Source organism: Cuculus canorus, chromosome 3, assembly GCF_017976375.1.
Source record: "Cuculus canorus isolate bCucCan1 chromosome 3, bCucCan1.pri, whole genome shotgun sequence".
NCBI lineage: Eukaryota > Metazoa > Chordata > Aves > Cuculiformes > Cuculidae > Cuculus > Cuculus canorus.
This window is the reverse complement of record NC_071403.1, coordinates 49,347,973-49,368,604: the sequence shown is the minus strand read 5'-3', so window position 1 is coordinate 49,368,604 and position 20,632 is coordinate 49,347,973. Positions and strand designations below refer to the sequence as shown.

At 41.2% G+C, this 20,632-nt stretch overlaps 1 protein-coding gene across 1 annotated transcript in view; it reads left to right on the top strand.

The window, feature by feature from the left end:
• The first annotated feature begins 2,831 nt into the window (after positions 1 to 2,831).
• Positions 2,832 to 20,632, top strand: part of TIAM2 (TIAM Rac1 associated GEF 2) — a 178,487-nt gene continuing 160,686 nt past the window's right edge. Inside the window, exon 1 of the mRNA XM_054062017.1 lies at positions 2,832 to 2,945. The gene's annotated coding sequence lies outside the window, so the exon portion shown is untranslated. The remainder of the gene's footprint in view (positions 2,946 to 20,632) is intronic.

Sequence of the window (20,632 nt, the reverse complement as noted above, 5' to 3'; positions counted from 1 at the left end):
CCAGAGGTCATTTGAATATTAGACAATGTCAAGCTTCCATTTCTTCTTAAAAGTAAGTAGTTAGCTCTCAGGCCTGTGAAAAATAAATCAGAAACACAACCTTGGCATGATCCTGAAGGTTCAAGAGCTGTTGAAGAACAAATAGTTTTTAAAGGCTTCCGTATGACTTTTAGTATGACTTTTTCACGTGCCTCATTAGCAGTACTTGTTTCTAAGAGTTCTCCATGTGTCTTCTCCATCTCCTGCTTGATGCACAGGGTCGACACCATGGATACCAGCTGAAAGCCTGTCCCTAGAGTCTTTATTCAGGGGTGTTGCTCATAGGCAAAGCAGTGCTCTAATTACAGGCATATAAAGGAGAAAAGCTGTCCCCAGGGAGGAGAGGGTGATCTGGAACAGGGTGAACACCCCAATCCCAAATTAAATATCCTAATTATGTAATGGAGACCCCTGTCCAAGGAGATGCTGGTTAAACCAGAACATGGTGCAAATGGCTCCTCTGCATAACCTTCAGCTGTCTCTTTCCATCCCATATTGGAAAATTTGCTCGTTTTTTTCTGAATGATTACATTAAACACAATGAAAGAGCCTGTTTTTTGACTGACATTTGGCAGATATTTCTTTTTTCTTTTTCACACGATGAAATAATGCCTATGCTGTAATAGTTTTGCAATGTTCCTGTGCTTCCCTCCCTCAGTAGTGATGACCTCAAGTATATTCCTAGTTCTCTAGACAGTACACCTTGCTCAAATGCTCTCTGAAGATCAGTAGGAGAAACCATACCAGTGAAAGATACTGCTCATGTTAGTCTTAAAACTATTCAGTGCTTTATATTTAAAAAGTTCATAGTCGCTATATAGATTTCTCCATTGAAGTGTAATAATCACAATTGGCTAAGTTTGTTTGTAGATCAGGAGTGCTGTCAGCATCTCTCACTGACGAGACACTTAAGCATCCTACTATGCAGAGGTAGTTTTTTTCTGACAGAAAGCACTCGTTGGCCAGATCAGTCCCTCCTCTCCTGACAGACTGTAATTCTGATGACTTCTTCTCTTGCTAGATCACAGAAATGAAATTGCAGGCGTGGAGCCAACAGAAAACTCCAAGTAACGTAGTGTGTTGTCTAAGAAGCTGATCCTATGATGAACATATGTCCTCTGCTTCTCAGTTCAGCCTCCTGCAGAGATCCACTTCCACTCAGTTTTCCTACTCTGATGCAATGGACCTCTCTGCAGAGAGGGTATAGATTACGTGGGGAGGAGACAAAACTTTAAGGGCCTGCTGTGGCATGGACTGGCTGAGGAGCTGAGGATCACCACAGTACTCACCAAATCAGTCTCCATTGCAAAGAATATTTTTTGATCTGGTCTCTTGATGAGAAATGCATTTTTTCTGAGTGAACAGCCTGTAGCGGGGTGACTGCAGTCAGCTCTCATTGCAGAATTAGAACTCACAGATGCAAAGTAGAGCAGATAAATATGACTTCTAGTAGGTATTTGTTAAACTGAGGATCAGTAAACAAAACCAAATCAAACCAAACAGAAATTGTCAAGGGAAAAGAAAACCAACCAACTGTCCCAAAATAAAGCCCTTTTCCCCAAGCTCACAACTGCCCTGGAGAGAGAAAGGCAAAGCTACCAACATAACAAAGGTTAAGTATGTAATATAACATGCAAGTGAACTATGCTTGCACGGTGCAATAACAGTAATAAACACACCGGAGGAGTTGAACGCAGGAGATAATTGCAGGTGGTGTGCCTGCTCCTCTGTGCTTTCTTAAGACTGGGCAGGGGCCTGGCTAAGCTTTCCTAAATAGCTGCAAGAATTGCAACTGTGCTGCTGAGCTGTTCCCTTTGCTGTTGGGAGACCGCACCTCAAATACTGTGCTCAGTTCTGCGCCCCTCACTCCAAGAAGGATGTTGAGGCTCTGGAGCGTGTCCAGAGAAGAGCAACGAAGCTGGTGAGGGGGCTGGAGAACAAGTCTTAGGAGGAGCGGCTGAGAGAGCTGTGGTTGTTTAGCCTGGAGAAGAGGAGGCTGAGGGGAGACCTTATTGCTCTCTACAACTACCTGAAAGGAGGTTGTAGAGAGGAGGGTGCTGGCCTCTTCTCCCAAGTGACAGGGGACAGGACAAGGGGGAATGGCCTCAAGCTGCGCCAGGGGAGGTTCAGGCTGGACATCAGGAAAAAATTTTTCACAGCAAGGGTCATCGGGCACTGGCAGAGGCTGTGCAGGGAGGAGATGGGGGTGGAGCCCCCATCCCTGGGAGTATTTAAAAGACGAGTAGATGAGGTGCTCAGGGACATGGTTTAGTGACAGATAGGAATGGTTGGACTCGATGATCCAAGAGATCTTTTCCAGCCTGGTGATTCTTTGATTCTGCTGTGGAGCTCCTCCTGGGAAAGCTCTCCCAGGTGGTTTCTCTTCCATTAAAGACCTGCATGGGGAAAAGCTCAAGAGGGGGGGGTGTGTGCGCGGCTCCTCTTGGGTTCAATCTCGACTGCTGCTGTACTAACCGCGTAGGTAAATCGCAGTAAGTTTGTAAATACACGAAGACGAAAACACAGGAGCCCTCAGCCAGGCGAAAGGGTAAGGATGGGGCGGCAACACCTGGATCCTCCACGCTTCGTTTGCCCTGGCAGGGTGCAGGGGAGTACCCGCCGCCCTTCCCAGAGCTCTGTCAGGGCGCCCGCGGCCCTTCCCCGCAGCCCCCGCCGCTCGCTCCCCGCGGGCGGTCGCAGCGCGGTGCCTCCCGCCTCAGCCTCAGCCACGGCGGGGCGGGACCAGGCGGCGCTCCCGGCCCCCGCCCCGCCACGGGAGGGACGAAGGGAGCGGGAGGGGGAAGCGTTGAGGGAGAGAAGTAGGAGCAGAAACTTCTCCGCCGGGAGAGCCGCGGGAGCTGCGGGACAAAGTCCTCGGGGCTGCAGCGCTCCGCACCCGCGGGCAGGTAAGGGGGGCGGCGCCGCCAGCCCCCCGTGCAGGGGTTAAAGCATCTGTCTGTCTTGTCTGTCTGTCTGTGGGTGCTGAAACCTGTCCTCTGCCGTTTGTCCGTGCGGTCAGCTCTTCTGCCGAGGGATGGGGGGACACCTGGGCTCCCCCAGAGCCCCTGCAGCCCCCCGGGCCGCTGCCACGTGCGGCTGTGCCCGTGCCGGGCTCTTTAATGACAGAGCTTTGGCTTAGGGAGTGCTCTCGGGCAGCGGCTGCGGCGCGGGGCTCGGGGAAACGCCGCTCGGAACGGTAGCGAAACGCTAAAATATTTAGCGATTTGTTGTCAGGGATCCTGGTTTAAAGTTTACCCCCCCTTACCCCCCCCCCTCCCGCGGCGAAGCTTTCAAAATAAGAGGTAAAAAAGGAAACGGTGCAGGTAATCATGTCAGTTTCAAAAGGTTTGTGGAAACAGTGGAAATCTGGTGAAGATGGTTTGGTGGGTTTTGTACTGAGTTTTAGTAACATGGAGTTGATTTCGCCTTTTTTTGGTATAAGTGTGCAGGGCTCTTGTAGTTTCCCAGGAGAGCTGCGTGTGTGAATCCAAGGATGCCATGCTGAGTTCCCTGAACATCCAGAACTCCCACTGAAAAAATAATTTAATGTTCTGTTTTCGGTTAACAGAGGGATTAATGGTCATTTTCTTTAATCAGCTTTCAGTAAAGCTATACAAGAAGATCCCACTGGAACCATTGGGATCTTTGTATATGCAAAGAATGAGAAAGGAAACCAGTACTTTATAGTATTGTATCACTGAAACCAGTACTTTGTATGATTGTATCACTGAAAAAAACTGATGTCCTTTTGTTTTTGACATGAGTGAAACTTAAAATCCTACAAATATTTCTCTATGTATTTGGGTTTACTTCTGTGACTGGTCCCCATAAGAGGCATCAGTACTGGTCTCGGAGAGGCTTGCTCTCTGTATTTCGGGGAAATACAGACATCTTACTTTGGGTGCTTTTGCACTAGGATGAGCTGCTATGATCCCTCTACACTCTCTCCCTTCTGCCAATTCATCCGACCCAGTGGAAAGCCAGCTCTGGGAGCCACTGTAGCAAGAGCTTAACTCATTTTGAGTGTTACTTTGCGGTAGTTTTTTGCTATTTTGGCTTCCCAGGGGAGTGTATGGGATTGCTGCTCAGCCCCAGTGCCATGGGGAGAGGGCAGAGAGATGTGGGGAGGAAAGGAAAGACCATCTGTGTCACTCCACTGTCAGTGACAGTCAGATGAGAGTAGCAAGGCGGAAACTACAGTGTTGGGGTATGGTTGTGCTTTGGATGGTTTAAGCTGGCATAACTTCATGTTGCCTTGGCAGCCTGTGCCTCTTTTCCTCATTCATACCAACACAAATGCTTAGACTGCCCTGTGGTGAACTGGATCTAGGATCTAGGCACTGAGCGAAAACCAGATTTTTACCTGGATCAATTCCATAATTTGGTTCACTGGGGGGTACAAGAAGAGGAAAGAGAGTGTGGAGAAGGTTTTTTTTTTTTTTTTTTTTTTTTTTTTTTTTTTGTAAGCTGGCAAAACTTGATATTACTGGCAAAACTGCTTGTGGAGCTGCAGTGTGGCTGTAGGTGTTCACAGCTGCTTCTCCCCTGTCCTGCCTTCCATGGGAGTTTGTCCAGTGATTGTGTGTGTAGCCTCATGAGTCTTCCTTCCCTGGGTGAAAATAAGCCTTTGCAAATGAATCTATAAGCATAATCGAGTAGTTTGTAACAGAAAAAATAAGCAAGTGCTCAAGTGTTTGCATATTGTTCCTTTGGACAACAGTAAAAACTGCAGATAGCACAGTACAACGTGCAGGTTTTCATGAAAGTGAGTTTGTAAGCCCTTGCTGTTTTTTGCAGTTCTTCACAGCACTGTCCTGTTTTCTGCTGTTCTTCACAGCACTGTCTAGCACTTAATGCACAAGGTGAACCAGAAGTTTTACAGGTTGTCGTGACACTTGTAATAATAAGTAATTACCACATGGGCTTGTGATGGGAACAGATTCTGATCTGCTGGGTGAAATGAGGTGTGTGTGTTTCTCAGTCCTGGAGCTGGCTGAAAAGTAGAAACTCATTCTTAGTGAGAAGCACTCGCTGTCTCCTGTTAGATCCCTCCTGTAAGGATTCTGATTATCTGGAAATAAAACCTGTTGCTGCAAGTGCAAATGATAATTAATTCTTATTACTTGTTATCTACTGAAGCGAGGTAGGCCATATGTTTGCGTGCAGAGCTTGATGGTATTGATTTATGGCATTAGAGCACCCTTCTCCTTAGAACATGGTGCAGCTCATCATGGAGCTTACTGCGAGTTGGTTGAAGGACTGGTTTTTGTTTGGTTGGGTTTAATAGCAGACGTGCTTCCAAAATCTGCATTTGTTAGCCACATCTGAGCTCTTCCATGCTTAGCTGATGGCATTACCACCAAGCACTGCTGAAGACCTCACTGAATTGCCTTCAGTGAGATGCCTGCAGAGGGTGATGTGGGTGCCCTGCCAGCTAACTGCACCAGTGAGCTCCCTGCACTGTTTGCTCTGCTTGTATTTGCGGTGACAAATTTAACTTCGACCTTGCATTTGATAGTGCATAGGCGCATTGATAAGGATCTTTCATGCTGCTGTGGAACACCCCTACAGATTGGCAGAGTTGCATCCTATTAAGAGCCAAAGGTGAGATTGTCATGGTGCCAAAGTGAAGTGCGTTGCTTCTGAGAATGGAATAATAATATGATGATGATAATGGAAGAAAAAAAAGTTGCAACTGCTTCTGTGAATGCTCTCAAATTTTTTTGAGATTTCTGCCCCCCAAAGTAAATAGCAGCAACACAAAGTAATGTGCTGGAAAAGTTTAAACAAATGCTACCAATGAGATTAAGTAATACAATAGCAAAGGAATTTATTATGAAGCCTGTTCTTGATTCAAAGATGAAAGATTTTTCCCTGGTGGATTGTGGATAGTTTATAGCTTCCTCTCTCCTTGCAAAAGTGTATGTGTCGTATTGTGTAACCACAGAAGTATACGCTAACTCCTCTTCAGCAAATGGCTTGTGAGGCCTTTAATAGCAGTTGTAGTTTGTAGTTAGTTGCTTGGGATAGCATAGCTGAAAATAGGTTTTACTGTTGGTGGTAATTAAAATATGAGCACTTTTCTGGGCTATGTTTCTGTTTCTTGTGGACCATGATTAAATGCTAAGAGTCTCTAGATTTAGAAGTGCTCCTACTGTCTATAGACATTGAGATAATGATTTCCTAGCTGATCTCGCTGCATCCTTTCTCTCATTAGAATTGTCTGTTTCTTTCTTTATTTTAAAATCAGTTATTTGAAAAAGAGTAATAAAGCAAGAATAAAAAAATAGTTTGTGTGTGGTTTTGTTTTATCATGTTTGCCACTGAATCAAATATTCTGTGATATGCAGTTTGCAAAGCGAATAGGTGCTATTGAGAAACCTTACAAGTTTTGAGGTCACAAGGAAGATCACAGCGAAGGAAGCAAGTTTGCTTTGCTTTAGGTGTATTTCTTATCACTCATCTTTAATTTTTCATTCCTTTCATGGTTTGTCTAGTTTGATTTTTCTTCTTTAGTATAAGGGTTTCTTGTTTCTAGGATGTATGTGCTTATATCCCAAACATCAGGGAAGAGTGTTTCTCTGCAAACAAAAGTCATATCATTCCAAGGGATAAAGGATGAAAATAAAACCCTCGCCAGGTGCTCACCTGCTGAGTAAACAGTGTCTTCTCTATTGTGGGCACTTGGTACCTTGCTGTCTGCACTGGGTCAGCTTGTGCCTAAGCACAGCATCAGCAACAGCACTCTGGCTCCTCTATGCTCACTGATGAGCTCTTTTTCTCTGTTTGATGCTGTGACTGTGTTTGGGTCACAGAGCCACAGGGTTGTGCAGTCGCACACTGCTCACATGTCAATAGTCTGTCAGACTTGGTGGTGATGAATAAATCCCACTCTGACATGCTAATGTGACAATGATCCAAGGAGAACCTTGATTTTGAAGGTACCAGGAGCCCCTAATGTGGTTTCGTACTTGCTGGTCTGCATCTTAATGGAGTTCTTCAACCACACTAACTGATTGTGATAACTTTTGCCTGTCTAGACAGGGCCTTACTGCGTCTGATTAGATCCCAGCCTTGCGGTGTGCATCACTGCCTGTTTCTTATAAATGCGATGAAGGAGGGAAAAAAAAAGTGCAGGTTAATAGTGCTTAGTCTGTTTTTTTTTCTCTTTGCACTGTTAGTATAAAATGTTTATAGATGTTTACTTTTTGCCTTGAGGAAAATAGTTTTAGTCAAATGTCTCTAGGATGCAATTAGAAGTGAACTTCTTATCTCTAGTTGGGAAGGAAAAGACAAATGTTCTCTTTGAGGATATTAATAGAGGCTCCATGAAGTCAGTTGCAGAAGTTTGTTGCTCACTCAGGTCAGCAGCTTTTACTCATATGTGTAAAGAAATTAATTGCTCTGAATCATTAATCTGAATCAGCTGGAAAACAGTTCTTGCTGCTTATTTTTCTTCCTTACTGCTTTTTGGAAGTGAAAGAAGTTGTATTTAACTTTTTCACTCTCAATATTTAAGCACTGTAGAGGAAAGGTTGTATAATATAGTTTTCTACTGTAATTTAATTTTTTTTTTTTTATTGGCATTGGGTTTTAGAGTAACCAATCATTACAGAGTATAGGGTTTGAGATAAATTTAGAGTAGTAATAGGGTCTGTCTTGTCTTTTTCTTCCATGCCTTCCTCAGAAAAAGAGCAATTCAGATTTTAAAGTCTCTTAATTAAAAAGAAAAAATATCCTGGGAGAGGAAATTAACTTTTTTTATTTGAAAAGTTAATCATAAGGAAATACAAACTTGCACGGTTTTCAGTAGCTCTTATCAGTATTTTAAACTCTGTATCATAGTAACAACTGCTTCTGTTTTCCTCGTACTGTTATGATGGATTTAGACTTAGGGAAGAAAAGAAACATGTCAAAGTTAGCAGACCCTTCTGGTGTCTCACAAGAATGAGAAATAAGAGTACATTTTTGGAGCTGGGAAAAGCAATAGCAGCCTGAGTTGTGTGCACTGCCTGCCCAGAGGAAATTCCTGCTTTATATAGAGAGAGTGGCCAAGGATCATATCATATTATTCTAATTGAATCATTTAGATTGCATCATCATCATTCAAAAGCCTCTGTGCATCTTCTGTGAGTATAAAAATGAGAGTTATAGATGTGTTCTGTAAGGATGCTGTAAAGAATTTGGATACTTAAATGCCAAAATGTCTTCTTCGATTGATGCTGTAAAGTTCAATTTGCTTATTTGTTTTGATATTGGTTATTTGAAAATGTTCTTAAAAACTATGTCATGGAGATGTGCATTACCATATGTAGAATTAGTTTCTTTTATGAGGCATCACAATATTAATAGAATAGCTTTTAAAAGGAAACACTAAACACAACTCTATGAAAACAGGACATTAACCTCTCATTCTAGTTCAGGAAACCAGTCTACTGCAGAAAGACTGAGTCCTGGATCTGGAGCTGATGTTGGTGTAGCTGTGTTCCCACTGCAGAGCACAAATTTTGTCTTGACTGCCCATAAATATGACCTGCCCATAGGTACAGAAAGATCACACTTTAAGATGGTAGTGGTACCAATAATTAGTGTATAATTGTTGTGATTTCTAGTAGAACTATATCACAGTTTTAGTGTGAGATATTTGGCAATGTTAACTCCCTGTAATTAACTCGTGTGATCGTTGTGTATAGAACAGCAGAAAGAAGAGAAACTGGAACCATTAAGATACCATTGTTTAGAATACAAAGCTTGTTAAATAATTATAAGCTTTCAAGCTTTACCAACTGACTGCAAGGCATCTTGTTTGAAAGAAGAAACTGTTAAAATAATTTACTTTTTTTTTTCCTGTGGTTTTAAACCAACAGGAATGTTTTATTTGAACCAAAATATTTTGTATATATTCCTCTTTATCAGATCTTGAGTGGGAAAATATTTGCTTGAAGATGTTTAAGTTTTCAGTTAAGTAATATATTTCTTAGTTTCAGGCATTTCAGTCTAAATTAATTAAGTTGAAATCATCAGTGAATACATGCTTATATGGGTTTGACCTGGTCTGAATGCGAATCTTCTAAAATCATTCTCATTGTGTTACAAGGGGTCTCATTAATTTGATCCTCACACTTCTTCCATTCAAGATGCATGCGGGCTGATGTTCACTTCCATGCTGCTGCTTACCAACAGGCATAATCAGATTCAGTTTGAAGGGATTCCCCTTCCATGAGCTTTTGTTCCTTTTACCAAGCAAACATATTGGCTAACTCTATGGTTCCCTCTAGTTGTCTATTGCATTCATCTGGCTGGTGGAAGAATAGGGTGTATGGGAGACGCCCCTGCTTTTTATTCTCTGTGTTATCTTCAACTCAGCATCAGCTTTTGAGGAAAGTGCCAAAAAAGGGACAAAAAAGGGACATCTTAGCCTGCTGTGTTGATGCAAGCAAGAGGGCATATTGTTGCTGGAAGTCCAATGAGTTTTTCCAAGCACTTCGATTATCAAAAATAACAGCAGTTAGTTATTTCTGTAGGAGGAATAAATTTGCTTATTTAACTGCATCACACTTTTTGCATACAAGCTTTGAAGTTCCAGTTGTGATAGTAGTGGTACTAAAGCTAGAAAACTACTGTGGAACAGACTTGGTGCTGCTTGTTTGAGATTCATTTGCACTGACAAAATAAATTAGTGTCACCTGACAGCTGTAATTTCAGTCTAGCTATTTATCCACATAGCTGTGATCCCAGTTTGGCATTCTGTACCTATACAATCCTTTGTATACGGAAAAATGTTAAATGGTGCTAAGTGCTATTATGGTCTTTCATTATCACAAAGCACAAATAGCACCCGAAATGCTAAATTATTATGAATAATTATAAGCTTGGATTTTTTTTAAATAGTGTAATTTATTTATGCTGACTTTTTGGTTTTTTTTAAACTCCCTCTTTGTCTGGAATTTTGTGACCTCATGTTCATGGTCTTGCTGTGAATCTTTTCCCCTCCCTTAGTATTTTTTATTTGGTGAGAATATAAATTTTGTTGCTGAGCTGATTGGGCTCGTGGAGTTCTGAATTAAGGGAAAATTTCTAGGTTGTATCACAGTCCAGTAGTTAACAGCAATAAAGGGAAATATCTGCACAACACATTCACAGTACTCTCCCCTCTGTAAGGTTTATCTATTTATTTAACGTTAGTGTTCACTACAAATAGGATAAATGATGCTCCTGCTAGCAGGCAGCTTAATCTAGAAATACCTTCCAAGGATAATATAGATTGCAGTTGGTAATGGGGATTGAGCAAGGTTTTAGCATGTCATATAATGGCTGTGACTTTTATTTTTCGTAATTACTCTTCTGATTTTCTCTGCATCTCTGCCTTACTTGTCTCAAGCCAGGTCAAGATCAACACATTACTAAGATTATTAAGATTCGTCTTACAACTGGCAAACTGATAAAACTATTATTTTTAAATTTGCCATCGAGTTGACATTTCAGGGACATAAAATGATGTGAACTTTGATTCTTGGCAATTGAGATGTAGGCTACTGATATGTGTTGATGCTCCCTTCTTGTTGAGTAGATTTGTTGCAGTTGGCATATTTTTGCTAATAGCTCTCAAGTTCCTCACAGTAGTCCCATCCTACCTTTGGTCTTAAGAAGAACTAGTTTCTTGGCTCTCAGCAGGCAGGGAAATTGTAAAGTAGTGGGCAACTAACTGTTATGTCAGCTGCTTGAAATTGTGTGGTAGATACCAACAAGGCCTAATTGACAGCTGCAATAGCACCATTGGGAAGTATCTACACATACAAAGGAGCCTTGCAGTCTGCCTAGGGTTGCCTTGATTATTTTACTGGGTATTGTGGATGCTCAAACACCAGTAAAAGTCTTGTGTATCTGATTACTTCTCCAGAATCAACTCTTTAATAGCCATTACGAATATTAATACTTCAGTGAAATGTGTCTTTTTAAGGACCAGCTCAGATGAGGTTTAAATTCTGATGATGAAATTTGTGTTTTATTTTTTGCTTGCTTTCTGCTTGGTCCAAACACAAGAAGGAAAAAGGAGAACTGTTCTGCTTTTTAAATGAGAATAGTTAGTGAGAATCACCGGATTCTCCTATCTGAAAATCACCTATCTGAAATAAGGTCAGTTCATATCAGTTGCTTTTAAAACTCTGACTTAGGGACAGCCTTTCATCAGTTTTAAAGACTTACGTTTTTATTTACCCTCTATTATTATGAACAAGTCTGTATTTTTTTGGTGGTTGTTGTCTGTAATACTGACACGAGGCTAAAATGGTGATAAAATGATGAAAGGAATATAGAACAAAGTAGAGAACTTGGGACCAGTACTCATGTACTACTTTATTTGCTGAGGTGTAGCTCATGTATCACTTATTTGCAGAATGCTTGTTTCTTCTGTGATGAAAGGTGGATGTTAGCATTTTTGACCTTTCTAAGGCAATGAAATCTGCTTCATTTTATAAGTTAGTCGAGGGCCCTCAGAAGGAAGTTACCAGATGCATGCATTCTCGTTTTATGTTCCTGTAGAGTTATGCAACAATATTATCATGAGTACTGTCTAATGAAGGAGAAGAAATTTACAGTAGCATAAGTGATGCTTGACAATTAATGATAGCATCCCTAAAGTAATTCTCACCTAATAGTGTCTTTGAGAAACATTTTTCCTCATCTTTCTTCTCTGTTGGGACGTACCCTCCAGACATCATCTTTCTCCCCTTTATTTCTTTTGGATCCTGACAGCTTCTACATCTGGTCATGGAAAGGACTTTTCGCACAGTGGAGAACTACATTAGAAAAACAAATCATCAAACAGTTGCGGTTCTCTTGTTTGACAGTTTATGGAGCAAATGCTGGCTATGCACCATTTAGCATTCTCCAAGACAAAGTACCCACACAGTGCTGCCAATTTCATTAGAGAACTACACCAGCTACTTTTAAAATTTGGTCCTGTTTACATAGGAATTTCAGTTTTACTACCATACCCATCAAAAGGTTATTGTCTGCACACAGAGAGTCACTGTTTTTAGCAAATCTGCCTATAAATCTAAGTAACCAGTAATTAAATGGAAGTCTGAATACCAGGCAAGGAATAAAACTGAGGGTTGCCCAGTGGATTATGAAGTTATTCTTAGTGTGGCTGGTTTTAAGCACTGATCAGCCAAAAAAATATTGTAATTCATCATTCGAACCCACCTTTCCAAGGAAACAAAAGTTAAATTTCAACAACAAGAGACTACTCAAGGAACAAAACAGTCATCACAGTGATGATTTCTTCTTCCTCTCAAAGAAAAGCAGATGGAATTGGTGCTGCTTTTATGTTCATGGCACATGTGGGAATAAAAGCTGGGTGCCTGGGGATGGTGTCGGAGAAAAGTATGTCCAAAGCTTTGTTTTCTCAGTTACAGCATCAGCCTGACGCTGGTCCTCCATGTCTTGTCTGCTTTGTCCGTTCACTCCCATTTCCATGGTCTGAGATCCACAACAGGACCTCAGTAGGTTGAGAAGCAGCGTACAGAGTTCACATACTGTACACATGAATTATATGTCCACAGTGTATCAGGCTTTGCCAGAATCTGTCTACAGCCAAGGCATAATGTATAGCAACACTTTTTTAATGAGGAACATGCATCTGTTACACGTTTAGCAGAGGATATTTCTGGAGCAGCGTTAAGAAAATATGCTTTGGTTTTACAGTCCCATACCCCTCTGTCTGTAGAGATGTCATTTTTGAGTGAAAGACCAGACACAAGGGCTTTCAAAGATTGTAAGTCTTAAGGCTGGATAGAAGCTTGGCAGCTCTACACGCTGTAAACATGAGCTAAGTCTCATCATCCCCTCTTCTACTCCCTGACCCAACTCACTAAATAGACCTGCTATCCGGAGGGTTCAGGAAGTGTTTCCAAAGAAACATTTGAATAAAAAATCTGTTTTGTTTAAGAAGTCTTGCACAAATGTGTGAATTCCTAATTTTCAACAGAAAAACTGTTGTAAAATGATGTAATTTAAACCTAAAGTCAAGTATATTGGATTAGTTGGACACTTATTTCAACACTTTTCATTGCCTTGAGGTGAAAAAATTTGTTTCTGTTTTAAAACATTGATGTTTGAGTCAAAAAACTGTCCTGAAATGTTTTTTTCTTATATTGGTAATATAGGTAATGGCCCCAAGATTTAAGATGAGGCTTGAATACAAAGCTGTAAGCATGATGGCAGCTCCCTCTTTGTGTTGTAGTGAAGGCAGCTGGGAATGAACTCTGCTTGTGTTTTGAGACAGCATCAAGCACTGAGAACGTTGCCAGCACGTGCCAAATCTAAAGTGGTGGCACAGAGATAAAGGTGATGTCCCTGTGGCTCAGCAGAGTTTATTAGTTTGGCCCAGAGCCATGCTAAGTGTTCAAAAGGCTTTTGGTTATCTCGGAGTGTGGGCAGGGATTCCCCTTATGTCTGTTCAGAACAAGTTTGAACCTGTTGGCATCAAAACCTGTAGACATATCCTATGAATCTGCATCTTTGATGAAAGGAAGCTGGCGTCGTTTAATATCTCGCTTCTCTTTGACTGCCTTTGAGTTTTATTTCATTGACTTTTTTTTTTTTAACTTGAAAAGCTTGCCTCACTGTTTAGAAATATTTAAAGAGAGAGATGCAGTTAGTTTCCAATTTGGTGGCTATCTAAGCCCAAAACACCAAACGATCTTTTCTAGACTGTAATTCATCTTCTTCGTTGAGCCTTGTTTTTTTGAGCCTTGTACGTGTAGACTTGGCAGTCTTCAGTATAAAGCTGCTTGGAAGCAGCATTTCCATGTGGGAAGGTTGGGAGAGGTGAAGATTTTAAACTGATGCGATCACTCCCTTCCCCTTTCCAAGGGAAAGGAACCTTTGTTACTCCAAAGCAAACCCTTTGTTTCCCCTGCGACCTTGCCCTAGCCTGGAGAGACCTTTTGGAGAAATATACAATGCTGTTTTTCCTGGTGTCCATGTCTAGCCATTTTGTGCTTCAGTCCCTGTCTGCATTTAGATAGCATGCTGCAGGTTCTTCTGGGAATGGTCACCAGATGACCTGAAGAAGGGGAGGTGCCAAGGAGACCACCTTAGCTGTACCATGGAAAATTGCATTAAGGGAATGGTGGCTTAGAGCAAGTTAGAGGTGTCATCCTCATCAGAAGTACTAGTCAAGGGCATTTTGTTGAAGCCAAGAATCAGATGATGCAGAGATTTCATCTGCTCAGGATTTCCATGGCTCTGTGAGCTAAACAGCTGCAGAGAAGACCCGTAACAGAGTGATGGTACTGAAAGTTTTTCCATGAAGCATCCTACTTGGATGTCTTGCATGAAACAGCCGTCTTCACAGTGTTAAGAGGAAAGAGCTTTACTTGACTTAGAATCACCTAGGTTGTCAATTGAACAATATGTCTGTGGTTAGGCAGCAGGATGCACAGTGCTGTATGTGGAGAACAGGAGGGACGATGTGTTTTTTCCTCTCCCTAAGAGATGTTGAGGGTGAATCCCCGTTTGACTCTTGCTCATGATTTGCGTACAACTTTTACTGATCACTTTGCAAATTTCCCTGTTGCATCTCAACTCTCACATCTGGGACTGTTTTCCATGGAGAAGTCGGTGTGTATGCAGGTGGTGGGCAAGTGTTGTCTGCTCAGTAAGCAGCAGGAAGAAGGATGAACACTGCTGACTGAAACAAGGGTTTGTTTTAAAATAGGGGGAACCTCCTTGACCAAACCTCCAAAACATATAATTTAAATTTGTCATGAGACGATTAACGAGGGAGCAATGATTAAGTGTAGTTCTTGCTGTTCTACTGTCTCCCACCCGGAGCGAGAGGAGGACGAGGAATGGGTCATCCTTGTGCGACCTGTGTTGGGGTGGGGAGGTGCTGTAGGAGCGGAGGTAGTGGCTTCTGTGCCTCACTATCTGAGCTAGGAAAGTCACCTTGGCCCTGTCAGTCTTGTGTAGGCAATGTCACCTTCTCCTGGTCTTCCCCATCCAACTGTGTGACTTAGGCTGCTCCACTTGCTGGAAGAGAGCAGCTTTGTCCACTGAGAGTTGCAGTGATAGCCTGGTTTCTTCCCAGGCTTTAGATGTGACTTTGCATGATGGAGCTGGGGAGCAGTGCAGCACTGTGTGGTGTTGGGGGTGTGCTGCCAAATCTGGAAAGCGCACTTCGTGTAATGCCTTGTGCCCTTCTGTGCTGCTGGGGTGGTCGCAAGCCCAGCACCCTGTCTAGCCCTTAGGCAGCAAGACTGGTCACCCTTTCCTGGTGCTGCATGTCATGTATTGAGAGCTTCCCTGACTGGCTCCCTTCTCCTGTGACTTCCCAGCCTAGGTGTGCTCATGTGTGACAGTGTCTGTCGGGACCCATACCATTCACCCCAGCTGGCACTGGTGTAATGGAGCTCAAGGTGGTTTCTGTTTGACTTCTCTAGCAGCAAAGTAGGTCAAAGTGTGTTAAGATGCTGTGTCAGAATATATCAGTCTATATTACTTGCATATGATAGTACCTTGCAGTATTTTGCTCTACTAAATATTTTAAGGCTTTTACACTTTGGCCTATGTCAGGATAAAAATAAGTGCAGGACTATCAGACTTTCCCCGCAGGACAAAAATTCCATTTTCCAACCACCTCTAATTATTTCCATTCTGCTGTCTGGAAAAGATCTGGAGACAATTTAGGAAGCCATTTTACAGTTGACTTGGGAAAGAATTATTTACCCTCCTGAGCCTCCTTAGGTGCACAGCCAGTGCATGTGATCAATAGGAAATCTCATGCTCAATAATTTTGATGATGTTCATGGAAGAGCCTTGAGACCATGAAACTCGGTCTAGGTCCCGTTTACCTGTGTGTGCAATTTTTGTAGCTGTGGTGTTCCAAACTGCCCACTTGTTGTAGAGCTTTGTTTGACAGTGGAAGTGGCAAAGGACTATTAAAAATATGAAAAGGGTGGCTGTGCTCTGCAAAATGTCTTGTGAGGTGCGTGGTGTGCCATTGCTTGCTTCCTTCCCGTGTGAGCTTGGGTGTCCTTGCAGCTTCTGGACCCATCAGTGTTATTTCCAGGCGGCAGTGGGGCATGCTTCCATCTCCTGTGACCCTGAAGAACATGCCTGTGAGTAGCACCTGTAGCTCCAACAATGAAGAGGAGGAGGTACTGAGAAGGGTATGTGTGCTTGGGCACCAAGCTGCTGCTGCTCCCGGGACTGTCTCTCTGATCCCTGCTCTATGGTTGGATCCAGATTTTTCTTTGGCTTTTCTTGCATACCAGGGCTGCACACGTCATTCTGCATGCTTCTTCAATCCTATTAGGGCTGTGTTCAACTGGAGTTAGGATTTGTCACTAATGAGTGCATTGAGGTTAGTAATTTTCAATTATACTTTTCTAACTCTCAATTAAAAAGGTGGTTGACTTTTTATACGGAGAATTTAAAAATTCTTATTTTTCATTTAGGCTGGCTGCAAGTTGTAAAATAGTGACTCATGAGTATACGGAATTAACATTGTTAAGAAATATTGTAAAAAGTGTTCTTCATGGTTAACATTTAGAATTTTATTTTAACATTTTATGTGTTTTGTGCTATGCTGGCAAATTGAAAAAATATTGGATCCTTATATGGAGAACCAACAATTTCCCACAGCCCTGCTTTTACAGTGCTGAACACATTTCATTTTGTGTGTGATTTTCCCCAGTTGCCAACTGACTACATCATACAGTTTTTTTGGCTTATTCTTTCTGTCTTATGACTATCAGCAGATATTTTGAGTAGCGTATTATAAAGCCACAGATCCTTTTTGCTGCTTTGGATTTCGCCTGTTACTGCTCGTAATGGAAAAGATTTTATTAATTGCATGGCATCAGTAAGTGTTTCAGATGAGGCTTCAAGAAAGCCTTTGTGTGTAACACTAGTGCTCAGTGCTGGTTGCCTTCCACGCTGGCAAAGGAGGAACAGGTCTAACTGTCTCCAATGTGTTCTTCAAAAGTAGCATGAGATCTCTCTGGAGAGGAATGAGGAAAAAGACTGGTACTTTTAAACAGTACAAGATGCTCTGCAAATCCTTCAGGATGATTTAAGTGTTGAAGAGACGGAGCTGAATTTGAGGTGTACTGCTGAAGTTGAGAACAACTGGAGAAAGGAGATGTTACCAGGCACAGGGGGTGGCAGCAGTGGTTACAAAGACATGGAATACTCTTGCGTGGCAAACTAAGGTTTCATGGAAACATAGACTGACCACTAGAAATTGAGTTGTAGAAACTGAGGAGGGACTAACGCGCTGGTTTGTTGCAGTTATTGTAGGGCTACATCTGAATTATTGCCTTCAGATCTGAACACTGCAGCCGTAGGAAGTTTATACATATTATATTCCTATCAGGCAGTTCATAGCAGTCTGAAATGTGTTTAGGATATTGTGTGTACTTTGGAGAGAGTTCGTAAGAGAGTAACAAATGATCGCATACTGAAGGCTGATTCAAGTGCAATAAATGAAGATGTGAATGTGGGATAGCTTGACTTAATGGTCATGGGGAGAAGGCTAACATACTAATTGGCGTACCTCAGAGCTATAACCCTTGTGCAGAAGGGGCTATTACTTAAGATGCTGCAAAAGATTATGAAAGGTAAATATTGGAAATAATAATCTTAGTAGCAAGTTTAATCTGAATAAAAGGAAGAGCATCTTCACAGTCAGATCTCATTAATAGAGCACTGCTTTGGGGAAAGGATGGGAACCCTGTCCCTAGAGATGTTTAAATTTACGTTACACAGGACGTCAGAATATGCATTACTGGGCGGCAGCCCTTCAATGTCAGGGTGAGGATTGGCTGCAGAATTTGGCCATCAGCAACGTTGTTATGATGAAATGTTTCCTGGAATAATACGCAGAGGGGTTAGTACCATAAAACATGTGCGATTTTGTTGGTATAATGCTTGGAGTGAAAATATCTGTGATTAACTGTCGCTGTCAAATCTCTGAGCCAAAATTAATGTTCAAGAACATGTCTTCCAAGATCTCCACATGCACAGATACCTGTGTGGAGAGGGTGTCACCGGAGGCCAATGCTGATAGATTGTTCACTAAAACTTGTATTGTAAATGGCAGTGTGTATTGAGGGCTAAGAAAAAGTGTGAAGTGTGGATTTTATCGCTGCTTTCAAGTATGCCTTTAGTCAATTATTTTTGTCCTCTTGCACTTCATGAACATTGAATCCTGGTTGTGCAGGAGAGGAGCTGCTGGTTGCCGTTCACTGAAATCAGATTGAGACAATTCTTAATCAAGTGGCTACTTCTTACTTGTATGAAACTGGTGTAGAAATTAAGATGTTGAGCCTGCTAGCTGTGAAGAGTAACAAGAAGTGTCCCAGTTATTTTAAATACTTATCTCTTATTACTGCTTTTTCCCCATCAGAAGATCATAATAAAAGATTTTTCCATTTCTGAGGTGCACTTGTCCAATAAACCCATTTAAACATTTTGTTTCTTTTAATTCTTTACTTCCTCAGATCCTCAGAGATTGGTTTTATTTCTTGCAGTATTTCATGTTTTACTAGGACTTCTGTGTTATAGGGAAGACAGTCCCAAATAAAATGTTTGGTAAGTACTTCAGCTGCAATGTGCAGCTAACTGATTTTGGATCTCAAGGTGGGAGCTTGACATTAATTTTTTGTTCACTTGTATTCTCTATATCATCTTGAGGTAGGAGGTTCTTATTATGCAATTATAATATCTTCCTCAGTCACAGACCTTTTTATGGGGAACTTTTATGTTTTGCTGATGGCTTTTACCCTTTAACTATGGAGTTTCTTGTATAATTGCTGTAGTTGAGGTTGTTAGTAGAAGCTGAATTCTTAATATGTTGCTTAAGGTATTGTACTTAGTGTTACAGTGTGAAGTGTTATTGATAATTTATTCATCGGTGTTTTGAGTAAAGTTTTTTCCCCATTTATTACTGATATTTTGTGGCAAGTCTATATACAATTATTGTATGTATTATTTTCATACGCACATTTATCATGCTTGTAGGTGTATCTATAATATATAAAATCTTGCAGAGAAAAGATAAGAATAATTACATGGTTATAAGTTATAAGTTAACTTATAAGTTTACAGGATGTTTATGAATGAGCCATATCAGTAAAGGTACAGCAAAAGTTCTCTCTGCTATATCTTTTTCTGTCTCCTGTCATGCTTTCTGGACTGGTTTTGGAGTAGGAGCCGTAATCTCTAAACCTTTAACTGCTAAACACTGAAAAGCCCAAAGTTTGTGGTTTTGCCATGTGAGCTTTTTGCTGTCAGATGGATAATACATATTCCCTTTTGCATTCCCCACAAAAAAACGAGTCGACTGAAAGCATGTTTGTACTAAGCCACATCAGAGTTATCCTATGAATGAAGGCTATATAATAGGTCCTTTAACAGTAAATTTGTACAAAAAGGTCAGAATATTTTTTGTTTGCTCAGATGTAATTTGACAGCTCTAGTTTCATTCCTAATAATTTTACTGTTTTATTTCATCTGAGTGAATTGGAGTGTGGTTAATTTGTATGCATCTTCATATACCACTAAAAACTTCCATATGGAATTTAGGTTAGATAAGGTTCCAGGAAATGAGAACAGGCCTTAGATGTGAATTGACTGTAAACATGCTTGAGGAGTCATTCTGTAAGAACTAAATAATGTTTAGAGTTAATTCTCTTGATTTTGTCTTTTATAGAACATAGCAAATGGTGTAATTTGAGTCCTAAAATCCAGATAGGTATCATTGCAATGCTGCCTTGTAGTAATTCATGGGCTGTGCTACTTTACATGGGAAAGCAATAGGTGCTGTGCAAAAAAAGTCAAGAAAACAGAATCTCTGACTGCCAGAAACCTCTGGAGAAGTTTTTTTTAGTGGGTGAGGATTTGTGTCCTAGCTGATTGGGAATAGAAAGTGATGCCTTCAGTTCTCGGTCACTGTTCTGAACACAGGGCACCAGTTCCTTGGAGTTCTTGCTCTGGTAAAGCCTTTGAGTTGATCATCTGTCAGCATGTGAATGTTGATACTCTGCCTGTCCATGTGGTAACACTGCTCTTTCTGATGTATCCTTTTATATTTTTGGTAGTAACAGAGGCGTTAGCTGAATGAAACTATTATTTGTTCTAGTGTGCCCAGTATATATCTAGCTTTAAGTGTGTAACTGTTACCAGTAATTTAGATGGTAGCAGACTTGTATTTGGGTTTATGTCCATGTTTGCCTTTCTGGTTTACAGCTCATGTGACAGAAGATTATCAGCTTGTTATCCAGTTTAGCAGTCCTGTTTGGTTTTATACATATTTTGCAAAAAGAAACATGTTTCACCTCAAGTGTTGTGGTTGTTGATTGGTTTCTTTTTACTTTTGCAGGCAAGTAATTATTGTAATTAGAGTAGGCCCCTTCTTTGCTTTCTGTTTCTCAGAAACATATTAAACATATTAATCTCCCATGGCTGTTAATCTATTACAACAAGTTTTCCTCATGCATTCTTTTATTTTCCTGATGGTGGATATATTTTTTTGATATCTGTCGTTACAATTGCATACAATTTTGTGATTCTCTGAAACCAC